Source organism: Coenobita brevimanus, chromosome 84, assembly GCF_032717465.1.
Source record: "Coenobita brevimanus isolate Jiangsu-jjx chromosome 84, ASM3271746v2, whole genome shotgun sequence".
Classification (NCBI taxonomy): domain Eukaryota; kingdom Metazoa; phylum Arthropoda; class Malacostraca; order Decapoda; family Coenobitidae; genus Coenobita; species Coenobita brevimanus.
In genome coordinates, this window is record NC_137037.1 from 25,285,097 (window position 1) to 25,299,252 (window position 14,156).

General features: G+C 42.7%; 1 protein-coding gene across 1 annotated transcript in view; it reads left to right on the forward strand.

The window, feature by feature from the left end:
* The window catches only part of LOC145410221 (uncharacterized), a 241,139-nt gene that overhangs the window by 152,783 nt on the left and 74,200 nt on the right, over positions 1-14,156 (forward strand). The window lies entirely within an intron of this gene.

The window sequence follows — 14,156 nt, forward strand, 5'->3', positions numbered from 1 at the left end:
CACTGAGTGACAAGCCAAATGGTTTCCCTTACACCAGGAAACCATTTATTATGCTGGGTGGTAACTATAACTAACTTATGGCACCTGGTGGTTTAGTGGGTAATTAGGATGCTCCAGTGGGATTGTGCTCGTGTACATTTAAATCCAAGCGGAGGTTGGAGTTTATTGCTCACATAATACCACTCTGGGATGAGTGAGGCTGGTCTTTCTCATCTTACATTTCAGGACCGACTTGCATAGCCCCAGGCTCCTAAGCTGCTAATGGGGAAACACTGGATTAGATGATGTATGTATGTATTTATGTATGTATGTCTACAATACAGTGCCTGGAGGTGTAGTGGTCCAAGGCACGATTCTGGGTGAGGGTCATGAATTCTAGGAAGATTGAATCAAATTTTTAAAGAGGTATTTGGAGGTTTCTTAGTCAGTTTAGTACCATAGTTGTATAAGCTACTTCTCTGCCCAACAGTTCTGGGCCACTGAAGCCTGTTGCCTGGTCGCTACATCTCAGAGGAGTAATATAGACTTGATTTTATATACAGTATTTACATACATAGATTGACAGATAGATGGATAAATAGATAGTTGAGGAATATGAATTGGAAGCTGTATCAGGATGGAGTGACACATCAAGCACTCTCAACCCCTCATTCACCTACTGCAGGCCTCCAGTACACTTGTCCCATCAGGCATCTGCAGCCCCAAAGTCATCTACCATAGCCACTCAGGGTTCTACTTATTTTTCAACATCACAGTTTTGTGCTATAATATTCAGCCAGTGTGTTCAGTCCAATATGGCTTCACAGATACCGACTCTAATGCATTCTTTCATAGATAGAATATTTCATCTTTACCCCATTCTGATACTCGGTTCATGCAACGTCACTTAGTTTCCGTTAGCCCATGCCTCCCTGGTCATTCTAATACCAAGAATCATATTGACCTCCCCAACATAGGCCCTTTCCATGCCCAGGATCCTTTCCCACCTTCATCTCACCTCCCTCTGGGTTTGGATGATGAGCAGGTGCATTTTTGTTTTGTTTTGTTTCAGTTGCCCATAAGGAAGACCCTCCTGCTGGGACGTCATCTTCCCCCTCTGTGGATTCTACAGCCTTGATCAGCTGTATCATCAGAGCTGGCATTCTTTGTCTTCAAAGCGGTGTGTGCTTTCCTGTACCACAGGTTGCCAGTCATCGGTTTGATGGTTCCAGTTGGATTCCTGTTCTTTTTGTTGAGATTCATGAAGTGGCTTGGAATAAGTCACTCTCATAAACTCAGCCGTACAAGATATTTGTGGATTCAGCAGACTGGAAGAAAACCACTGATCCAACTGTAGTTTTTGGAGAGACTGAAGTGTTCTCTTCCCAACCACATAAGACAAGGCAGGTTCTTTAAGTCTTCCTTTCTGTGTCTGTTTTTCAAGCTGTCACAGTCTCTTGTTTGGACAAGCTTTCTGAAGGATTTGTGTGACATTTGAGGCTACTCTCTCTTGATGCTTTTGCACCTTTGCTTTCTCAGCAGAAATATGACAGCACCCACAACATTTGTCTTAATGTCACTGGTCTGCCTTCTGAGTCTGAGAGAGTCAGTTGCTAGTCTTCGCCAAAGAAATGAAATTAGCTTTTCTACTTGTGCCCTTTCTTTTGCACTCCAAGCTTGACTCTCACATGACAGACAAGGACTTTCAAGGTAAGGCATGATGCCTTATCCATAGCTGCTCCCAAACACCTCCTCTACTCTATGGTTGATGGCGATGGCATGGTGGCAAATGTGGTTGAAAGAGAAACAGCTGTGGCCCTGTCTTATTTGTACATACTTGGAGAGTTGGACTGCAGGGAGGTGATCAACCTCACTTTGGCCAACAGGCTTGGAGTGGATAAGACCCTTTGTTCCAGAACCCTGTTTTCCTCTGTAGCAGTTACAGATGAACTTGCAAGGGTGCACACACTGCTCTAACTGAAAGCTGTCTCACTCCAGAAGGACTGTTACAATCTGGCCTTGACAAAATTCTCACCTCCATCATGCAGACATTGTTCTTAGACTCACACTCAACAGTTCTGGCATCCGGGTCAGTCACATTTGCCACAAAAGATTTTGTTTCAGAACCTAGGATCAATATTCTTTCTCCTCATCACAAGCAACAGCCTCAGCTCTGTGTTCATGCAACAAACTGCCTCTTTTATCTCATGGCCCAAAGCCAAGAGACCAATAGCAAGTGGAAGAGTATTCTCAGATAGAGCAACTAGGCAGCCTTCTGCTCCCACAGTCTCAAAGCCAACAACTTCAAAGTGACCCAGTCAGGACCCTTCATTGGGGATTCTCCCAGGCCTCAGGATTCTTGAGAGGAGATCTGTGGCAAAGAAAGGACTAGTGTGGCCATGGCTAACACATTCTCTATGCAGATGTACAAAAAGAGTAAGGAATTCAACAGTCATTCATCAGTACCTGCAGAGCCTTCTGTCATGACCAGTTTCCTTGTTTCACATTTTTTCTGTCCCTGAACAGGACATGTCATAGCATCAAGCCATACTGGACCTCAGTGCAGTCAGTCACTACATTTCTTCGGGGCTTTTCCGCATGGTCGCAATTGAAACATCGGGGCATCACCCCCAAATGAGCTGCTGTGTTGTACCTTTCAACCTCAGAGACACATTCTTGCACATTCCCATAGCTCCTCATTACAACATCAACAGGATGAACTACCAGTTCCAGATTCATTCATTCAGTCTCCGCACATTCATTCATGTTCTGCAGAGTACCTTTCTTCTCTAGTGATCCCAATTCTACCCAGTCCCACATTTGCAACTTAGTACTAGCTGGTATGGATTTATTCATACCAAGTCAACAGTTCACTAAAAGATCGGACTCTCCAAAATGGTTTGATGGCAACTGTGCCAGAGCAACAGCTCAAAAGTCATTAGCATATAACTCTTACTTAAAATAAAAAACATCTGAATCACTCTCCCAATTTAAAATTGCTAGAAATCATGCAAAAGCTGCATTAAATCTATCTAAATCAAACTTTCTTCAAAAGCAAGCATCAAAACTACTTAACAACCCTAATGACAATAGAATATTCTGGTCAACTCTTAATTCTTTCAAAAATAACTTTAACAAGTCATCTTCCATTACCCCACTAAAATCTTCAGATGGCAACATTACAAATGACCCGTGTGTGAAAGCATATATCTTTGCCGGTACATTTGCCAGAAACTCTACCATAGACAATACCAGCCAGAATGTCCCAGTACTAGAACATGACTCCCGAAATTGCCCCACTTAAAATACAGACAAGATATGTAAAATCCATCATCCAATCCTATGTTGCCCCATGAGGAGTGTAGAAGCCCGGGGCTAGGCAGTTGGTCCTGACATTTAAGATAAGAGTGACCAACCTCACTCATCCCCGAGTGGCATTACGTGAGCAATAAACCTCAGTCACCCCTTGGATATAAACCTTCAATGGCTTAATCCGACTGGAGCACAATAATTACCTACTAAACCGCCAGGCGCCAAAATTTGGTTATATGGTTACCACCCAGCATAGTAAATGGTTTCCTGGTGTACAGGAAACCATTTGGCTTGTCACTCAGTGAAGAGTCACCCACAGGCAGAAGGAAGAGGAAAGAATGAAGGAATGAAAGACAGAAGAGGGAGTGTAAAGTCACCTGCAGGCAGAACGACAAGGAAAGAATGAAGGAAAGAATACAGAAGAAGATGGAAGGAAAGAAGGATGGAGGAGAGAACAAGGCAGACACCTGAGAGCAGCACTACATTGAGTGAGAAAATCCATCCTAGACAATTTACCCACCAACAAAGCTCCAGGCCCAGATGGAATTCCGCCAATTGTTTTGAAAAAATGTTCCCCTGAAGAAGAAGAAGGCATATGGTGAATGGTTGGCGAGTAGAGGTAGGGGAGAAGATGAGAGAGAGAAGAGAGAGGTATATGTGAGCAGGAGAAGGGAGGTTAAGAGACTGGTGAAGGAGAGTAAGAAGAAAGTGGATGAAGAGTTTGGGAGGAATCTGAGTGTGAAATGGAGGGAGAGTAAGAAATTGTTTTGGAAGGAGGTAAAGAAAGTAAGGCAGTATGAAAGGGAAATAGTAGGGGAGTGAAAGATAGGAATAATAGATTGTTGGTGGAGAAGAGAGAGAAATTGAGGAGATGGAAGGAGCACTTTGAGGATTTGTTGAATGTAGAGAGTGAGAGCAGTGTGAGTTTAAGTGGTTGGGGAATGGCTGGGAGAAGAAGAGATGAGAGGAGGGAGGAAGAGATCAGTAGGTCGGAAATAGTGGAAGCAATGAAGAAGATTAAGCTGGGAAAGGCCCCAGGAATTGATGGAGTGTGTGGTGAAATGCTTAGGTATGGGGGTGAGATTGTTGTGGAGTGGATATGGAAGTTGTGTAGATTTGCTTGGGAAGAGGGAAGGGTTCCAGAGGACTGGAAATCAGGTATAATTGTTCCTCTGTACAAAGGAAAAGGGGAGAGAGAAGTATGTGGTAACCATAGGGGTATTTGCCTTCTTAGTGTGACTGGTAAAATATATGGTAGAATACTCATTGATAGGGTTAGGCATATGACAGAGGAGCTAGTTGGAGAAGAACAAGGGGGATTTAGGAAGGGAAAAGGGTTTGTAGATCAGATATTTGTTCTAAGATGTTTAGTGGAGAAGTATCTAGAGAAGGGAAGGAAAGTGTATGCTGCCTTCATGGACTTGGAGAAAGCTTATGACAGAATAGATAGGCAAGGTATGTGGAAGGTATTGAGAATTTATGGAGTGGAGGGGAAATTGTTAAGTGCTGTGAAGAGTATGTACGAGGGAGCTAGGGCTACGGTGCGAGTGGATGGTGAGCTGAGTGAGTTCTTTGATCTCAATGTGGGACTGAAACAGGGGTGTGTGATGTCTCCATGGCTGTTTAATATATATATATGGATGGGGTTGTAAAGGAGGTGCAAGGTAGGGCAGTGGATGTGGGGGTGGCCCTAATGAATGAGGGTGAGATTTGGAAGCTTCCGGTGTTGCTGTTTGCTGATGATACAGTATTGTTGAGTGAAGATGAATGGGAGTTGCAAGGTTTGGTGAATGAATTTGGGACAGTGTGTAGGAGGAGGAAGCTGAAAGTTAATGTAAACAAAAGTAAAGTTATGGTGTTTGAGAGGAATGAAGTCACAGAGTGTGCAGTGAGATTGGATGGTGAGGATATGGAGAATGTGAGTGCATTCAAGTACTTGGGTAGTGTGATGAGTAAGGATGGAACATTGGGGGATGAAGTACGTGAAAGGGTACAGCAGGGAAGAAAGGTTGTTGGTACACTGAAAGCAGTGATGAGAAATAGGGAGGTGAGTATGGAAGTTAAGAAGTCACTGCATGATGGTATTGTGATCCCTACCCTGACGTATGGAAGCGAGGTGTGGACCTTACAAGAGGGGAACAAGTCAAGAGTGAGAGCAGTGGAAATGAGTTACTTGAGAGGAGCATGTGGAGTGACGTGGAGGGACAGGTTGACGAATGAAGAAGTGAAGGAACGTTGTGGGGTAGATGTGGATGTGGTTGAAAAGATTAGGAGAAATACACTGAGGTGGTTTGGACATGTGGAGAGAATGGAGAATGAAAGACTGACTAAGAGGGTGTATGTAGGTGAGGTGGAGGTAGGGAGAGGGAGAGGTAGACCGAGGATGAGGTGGAGGGATGGAGTTGAGAGGTATATGATGGAGGGGGGGGTGAGTTGGGGGGAGGGGAGTCAAATGGTGGGTGACAGAGTGACTTGGAGGCGTTTTGTCTGCGGCCACCCTTTGTGGGATTAGGGCGTCGGGCTATAGATAGATAGATAGATAGATAGTTCCCCTGAACTTGCCTCTGTTCTAGCTAATTTATTCAGACTGTGCATACGTATGTCTTTATTCCCAATTTCATGAAAAGAAGCCAATATTCACCCAATTCTGAAGAAAGGAAGTTCGTCTGACCCCTCTGATTACAGACCTATAGCTGTCACATCTTCTCTTGGTAAGGTATTTGAACTTTAATTAAAAAGCACATTGTTAAACATCTTGAATCCAACAACTTAATTAGTGATAGACAATATGGTTTTTGTCACAATCTCCTAACTCATATCGTCCATCAATCAATTGATTTACATGGAGAAATTCATGCAGTAGCTCTTGATATTTCTAAAGCTTTCAACAGAGTATGGCACCGTTCCCTGCTGTCCAAACTCCCTTACTATGGACTAACGTCTTTTGTTTCTTTGATTTCTTCATATCTTAGTGACAGGAAAATAAGAGTAAAAGTAGATGATGTATATTCCAATTTCCACTCAATTAACGCCAGCTTGCCGCATTGATCAGTTCTGGCGCCAACCCTATTCCTGGTTCATATTAATGATCTGTTATATGTCACCCACAATCCCATTCACTCATATGCAGGTGACTCAACACTACATAGTTCATTCACACTCAGACACCCATTTACAAAGTTGAATATCTCTACCTCTCATCTCAGTACAGCCATCTCCATAAATCAAGATCTATCTACAATCAGTGAATGGGGACAAAACAACCTTGTCTCTTTTAATGCTAGTAAAACTAAATATATACAGTTTACAAATAGAAAGATATTGCCAGATTCTTACATTACCTTCAGTGCTACTTATATTCCCCTCTGCAAAAGTATTGAAATTCTTGGCATCTCACCTAACAATTCCCTCAGCCGGATCTCTCATGTCAGATCACTTGCTAAAACCGCCTCAAAGAAACTTGGATTATCGTACAGAGTCCGTAACTTCTTCGCTGATGAGCAGTTACCTATAATTTATAAGAGTCATGTGCACTCTCAGCTTGAATATTGCTCACCCTTGTGGAATGGTTGTGGAGAGGTTGCATTAAAACAACTAGACAAAATTCAGAACAAAGCTGTTAGAATCATTAACAACCCTGCAATTACAAATAAACTACCTCCACTGCAAGTAAGAAGGAATGTTGCCTCCCTTGCATTATTTTACAGATATTTTTTTGGCAAATGCTCAGACGAAGTTGCACCCATGGTGCCACCTCTCCATGCCTTCCCTCGCACTACACGGGCATCTGGTAGCGCTCATGACTGGAATGTCACTCAGCCATATTGCAGAACTTCTGCCTATCAGAATTCCTTCATTCCCTGAACTGCATCTCTCTGGAACTCACTTCCCCAGAGTTGTTTCTCTCCAAATTTTAACCCACAGCTGTTCAAGTCTATCTGTTACAGATATTTTATGAACAGAGGACACCAGTAATCTGGTGTATGGATTATTTTTTTTATTCATTTGTTTTTCCTTCCTTTGCTCTGTTATTAAAAAAAAAAAAAAAAAAAGTACTGTACGGCAAACTTCATTTTATGATTGGGATGCACTGCTGACAAGCCAGTCATATGAATGATCAGTTGGAAATCGAGCACATTAGAACATGGATTCAATGGAGATATGTTTCTGGATATGGCCAACCACACAGCATAAGTATAAAAATACATTTCTAACTTGCCTGAATTGGTTGTTGTTTCACTTCACAACACTTGCTGCTTTAACTCCAACATCACACTGTTGTTCAATCACTGACACTGACACAGACACACCTTAAAATATTGAATTCAAAGGCCATCTTGAAACAGACAGTGACTGTAGGCTTGCATGCTGGCGACCACTTAGGCTTCATAGGGGATCATAGCAATCATATAAGTGATAAGGGCAGTTATACATAAAAAATCCTGCTAAAATCTTAAAATTATACAAGCGAACAATTGCAGGTTGGTTGATTGTAAAATGAAGTTTGCCTGTATATCATTCACCACATTTTTGCAACAGAGGTCAGTATGTTGGTTTGTCTTGACAGTTGGCAGTAGAAAAATGTGCCATGGGGGTTAAGAGAAATAACAGTCGTCTGACCTTTTGTTTCTCAAAGCACCAATTCTTCCATAGGGAATTCACTAGAGCTAGAAACACATATACATTATTTTTACAATTACAATGTTGGTGGTAGGTGGGGGCACTCTCCATCCATTCACTCGTTGTAGTGCTGCTCTTGGGTTTCTGCCCTTTCCTCCCTCCTTATTTCCTTCCTTCCTCTTCTGTCTTCTTTACTTCATTCTTTTCTCATCCCATGGTAGGTTGGGGCCATCTCCATTCACTCACTCGATGTAGTGCTGCACTTGGATGTCTACCCTTTCCTCCCTTCTTATTTACTTCCTTCCTCTTCTGTCTTTCTTTACTTCATTCTTTCCTCATCCTTCTGCCTATGGGTGACTTTGCACTCCCTCTTCTGCCTTTCTTTTCTTCATTCTTTCCTCTTCCTTCTGCCTATGGGTGACTCTACACTGTACACAAGCCAAAAGGTTTCCTGTACATCAGGAAACCATTTACTATTGTGTGGTAACCATATAACCAAATTATGGTGCATGGTGATTTAGTGGGTAATTATGGCGCTCCAGTCGGATTGAGCCAGTGAAGGTTTATATCCAAGAGATGTTTGGGGTTTATTGCTCACGTTATGCCACTCAGGGATAAGTGAGTCTGGTCACTCTCATCTTAAATGTCAGGACCAACTTGGCTAGCCCTGGGCTCCTACACTCCTCCTAGGGCAATGTAGGATTGGATGATGGATGGATGGATGGACAGTTGTTGTGACATCTCTCTTATACAGTACAAACTTCATCAGTAAAAAAATATGAAAGTGGGAATAATTAGACCCTATAATCATCCGTCATAGTACCTCTCTCTAGGTCATAGCATTTTGGAACAAGAAAGGCATTCAGCTGTCTCGTGAAGGATTCAACAGAAGAGAGTTGACTCATGGGCTGTGGCAGTCTGTTATATAATCTAGGGACTCTACACACTAAAGAATGAGCAGAGAAAGACGAGCGGTGAATGGCTCCAGGCTCGTCAAGACACAGGGAATCATCTTTGCCTTGTAACATCACACCTGGACATGCTGATTGGAAATTCAGCAGTTCAGCAAGATACTTCAGTTCACCAAACTTAAGAACCTTGACTGTAATAAGACACAATTTAAATTCAGTTGTAGCCTTTACAGGTAACCAATGAAGCTCAATTAGGAATGGGGTAGTCGAGGTTCTTGGGGGTAGACCAAAGATAAGTCTTGCTGCCCTGTTCTACACAGACTGACCTTTTGTTAGTATATTATATGGAAGACCAATCCACAATGAATTACAGTAATCGACATGAGACAAGACGACTGTGTGGACCAGTGCTAAGAGGCAACGTCTCTTCAGGAATTTTCTCACAGAGTACAGATTTCTGATGTGCAAGTTGCACCCTCTGACAACTTGATTAATATGTTCTTTGTAATTTAACTTTGAGTTAAAATATACACCCAGATTTCAAACAAAATTGGTTGGATGAAGCTGTGATACACCAGTGTTCAAAGCCAGAGCATTATCAGTGTCATCACCCCTTCTGTTTCCTTTGATGATGATGATCTCAGTTTTATCATTATTCAGCTTAAGTTTCTTCTTAGCCATCCAAATCTTAATATCAGACATTAGAGGTTCAAGCTTTGGCTTAGTATCATTGATATCTGACATTTTAACATAGAGCTGGGTGTCATCAGCATAAAAATGATAGGACACACCATGAGCATCAAGTAAAGACGATAAACTACTTGTGTAGATAGTAAATAGAACTGGACCCAAAACTGATCCTTGAGGGACTCCAAATAGAAGGGGAGCAGAATCAGAGCTAGCGTAATCAACAACCACTCTCTGAGGTCTGTCCGATAGATATGACAAAGGAGCAAAAGAGCACTGTCACGAATGCCATAAAAATACAGATCATCCAACGGTAGTTTATGATATACTGTATCAAAAGCTGCAGACATCCAGCAGTCCCACTACAGGTGTTTGCCACCAAGTCTCTATGAATCCTTGTTAATGCAGTTTCAGTTGAATGGTATTTTCTGTATGCTGATTGAACAACAGGAACAACTCTGTTAGTTTCCAGTAGTGGTAAGAGTTGATCAAGTATGGCCTGCTCAATAATCTTGGATAAGAAAGACAAGTTAGAGACGGGATGATAATTTGTCATGCTCTCAGGGCCAGGTTTCTTGATTAGAGGCATAAGCAAAGCACATTTCTCAGACTGTACAGAATTACTTTCTAAGAAGCATCTATTTCCTATGTTGCAAATTAAGTTTGCTGTGTGCTTGTACTCATTAGGCAGTTGTGACAAGTTACAAGGATCGAGTGGGCAGAATGTTTTGTTAAGTTCTCGAATATAACATTTGACTTTATTTACAGGCAGCAGATGAAATGTTGAAAGCAAATGACCCCCTGTGTGCCATGATTGGAAGTCAGCTGAGTACACTTTACTAGAAGAACTGTTGTTTAAATCGTTTTGTAAGCGAGATATCTTAGTTGTAAAAAATGAAGCAAAATCAGAAGCCAATTGGGTATCAGATACAGAAGTTGGCTTAACAATCACATTCCTGCATCCAACCAAATTGTTCACAACTGCAGACAGTTTTTTTTTATCACCACCACATGAATCAACTCTATTTTGATGCCAGCACATACTTTCCCCCCAATTGTTCCCCACAGTACGACACAATTACTCTCCACACATCACTAACATACCCAACATCATCCTGAGTGGTGATATCAGTGCCAAGGTGTTGGCCTGGCATGTCAACAACCCTGACGCAGACAGAGGCCTGGTACTACAATCCCAAACAGATCATCTTTTCATACTGAATAATATCCATCAATATACCCATATCACACACCAAGCCCACTTCCTCCCATCATCTCCAGACATCACCTTTTGCTCCCGAAACCTCGCCCCCACAACATCCTGGAGAGTGGTCAAAACCCTTGGATCTGATCACCTCCCAATCATCATCACTACCAAAATCAGAATCAACCCAGCTGGCCACAGACACACACACACACTAATTATAAGAGAGCCAACTGGGAGGCCTTCACAATTGAAACAGAACAACATTTCAAAAAATTAAACAGTATATCCATCACAAACATCAACACTGCTGTGCACAGTTTCAGTACAGTTATACAGAATGGAGACAAAAGACACATGCCTAGAGGCAAGAGAAAGAGACACAGCCCCAACTTCACACCAGAAATTCAATGCCTTATCAGTCATTGGGACACACTACAACATTCCCTAACACCCCATACACAAGACACTGTACAACAAATACAAGAACTTAAAAATCAAATAAATCATATAATAACAGAACAGCAAACACTAAACTGGAAAAATTACCTCCAAACACTTGACCACAAAACAAACACCAGCAAACTCTACAAAACACTAAACAACATCACACTCCCCAACAACAACACTACACAATCACACGTTGCCATCACAACAACAGACACCATACCTTCAAACAAACAACAAGCAAACACTCTCATCAATCACTTTTCACATGTCAGCCATCTAAACCCCCATCGCGATGACCGATGTATCATCCAACATAAGAGACAGTTCCCCACAGACCCAGACTTCACACCTTTCACTTTTTTTTTTTTTTTTTTTTTTTATGCGAGGAAGAAGGAACCAAAGGCCATGAGCCCACAGTAACAGTTCCCTCCAAGAGAAAAACAAAATACAATAGAAAGCCAAATTCAAGATCCGATCATTTTGAGATGCCTGGACACAATGCGTTTGAAAGACTGGAGATCATAGGCAGCAGGAAATACAGACAGAGGGAGACAGTTCCAGAGTTGACCTGTTGCATAAATGAAAGACTGGGAGTAACGGTTAACTCTTGCATTAGAGAGTTGGACAGAATAGGGATGAGAGTTTGCTGCCAGATGGGTGCTATGCGCCCGTCGTAGAGGTGGAGGAATGCATGCAGACAGTTCAGAGGAGCAGTGACCATAAAAGTAGCGATAGAAAAGAGATAAAGATGCAACAGTGCGGCGAAGAGACGGAGGTTGAAGGGAGTCAGTAAGAGGAGGAGAGTTAATGAGACAAAAAGCCTTTGACTCCACCCTATTGAGGAGAGCTGTATGTGGGGAGCCTCCCCACACATGAGAGTTGTACTCCACACAGGGGCAGATAAAACCCCTGTATAGAGTCAACAATTGTGCAGGGGTAAAGAAAGAGCGGAGTCGGCATAGCACACCCAATCTCTTGGAAGCAGATTTTACAAGAGATGTAATATGATCTTTCCAAGATAAGTCCTGAGTAAATGAAACCCCAAGCATGTTCAAGGATGATGCAGGATTAAGCTGAATATTATTAAACATTAGTGGGTATACCTGTGGAAGATTTTGTCGGGTTGATAGGTGTAAGAACTGAGTCTTAGATGCATTAAAAACAACCATATTATTTTTACCCCAGTCAGAGATACGAGCCAAGTCAGACATTAGGTGTGCCATAGCCTCATCCCTTGTTTGTTGAAGTAACTGTTGAGATGGGCGTTGCAGGAACCGAATGGAAAGGTGAAGGGTGGAGTCATCAGCATATGAGTGGATAGGGTTAGATGTACAGCTTAGAAGATCATTGATGAATAAAAGGAAGAGAGTTGGTGATAGGACAGAGCCCTGAGGAACACCACTGTTGATAGATCTAGGAGAAGAACGATGGCCGTCTACAACAGCGGCTATAGAACAACCAGAAAGGAAGCTAGCGATGAAGGCACAGGTAGAAGGATAGAAACAGTAGGAGGGCAGTTTGGAAATTAAAGATTTATGCCAGACTCGATCGAAAGCCTTTGAGATGTCAAGTGCAATGGCAAAGCTTTCGCCAAAGTCCCGAAAGGAGGATGACCAGGAGTCTGAAAGGTAGGTGAGAAGATCGCCAGTGGAGCGTCCCTGACGGAACCCGTACTGACGATCGGAAAGAAGGTTGTGATAGGAAAGATGCCTTAAAATTTTTCTATCGAGAACTGACTTGAAAACTTTTGAAATACAGGACGTTAAAGCAATTGGACGATAGTTGGAGGGTTGGGAGTGGTCACCCTTCTTTGGGACTGGCTGAATGAGAGCAAACTTCCAGCAAGAAGGAAAGGTACAAGTTGACAGACAAAGGCAAAAGAGTTTGCCTAGGCAGGGTGTAAGCACAGACAAAGCACATCATTAGCAACCTTAAGCACACATCTGCCTGTGGACCAGACAGCATAAGTAACATTCACCTTAAACACCTTGGACCACAAGGCATACAAGCACTCATCAACATATCAAACTACAGCTACTTACACAACATACTGTAATACCCGACATCTGGAAGCATGGAATTATCATCGCTGCCCCTAAACCCAACAAAGACCCCATGTTACCTTCCTCACACCACCCCATCACACTCCTTTGCACCCCCTCCAAAGTCACTGAACGACTGGTACTACAACTAGTTACACTTCACACCCCACTAGCCCCATCACAACATGGTTTTAGGCCACTACACTCTGCAAACACTCTTCTTACAGACCTTCTATAGAGAGTTTTTGATGGCATGAATTCAGCTAGGCCACCACACAGAACACTTCTATTCATAGTAGACATTAGCAGAGCTTTTGCTGCCTTCCCCCACCACAACCGCACAAACAAGATATTTAAAACAAACTTGCACAGTAACACAAAAGATGGCTGGCAAACTACTTAGCAGGCAGATGTGCACATTTAACATTTGCTGGTCAGTCTTCTACCATCAGAAACTTCACAAATGGCTTCCCCCAAGGATCTGTTTTGTCCCCTACACTCTTTAACCTACAGTGCTCTTCAGAAGTATCGAGCGCCCTGCGTCCCTCCTAAGAAACAAACCTTTCAACATTGAAAAAACATATAAATAATGCATTTTATTTACCTTTAGTGCTTCATAGGGTAGCCTTTACGCTTCTTCACGGACCTGAGACGTCTTGGAAGTGAAAGGGCGAGGCTCCTGAGGTGCTGGAGGGGTATTTTGTCCCAGGAGTCACGAATGGCGGCTTCCAGCTTAGGCAGAGAGCTCACGTCCTTCCCTTGGAGACTCTTCTTTACGGGGTACCAGAGTTTTTCAATCAGGTTGAGGTCTGGGCTATTTCCTGGCCAGTCTTTCATGAATGATACCTCGCAGTTATGAAGCCAATTGGTGACCGATTTGGCCTTGTGAGCAGTTGCACCGTCCTGCTGAAACACTCGTGCACCTGTTAGCTCGAAGGAGTCTGGTAAATG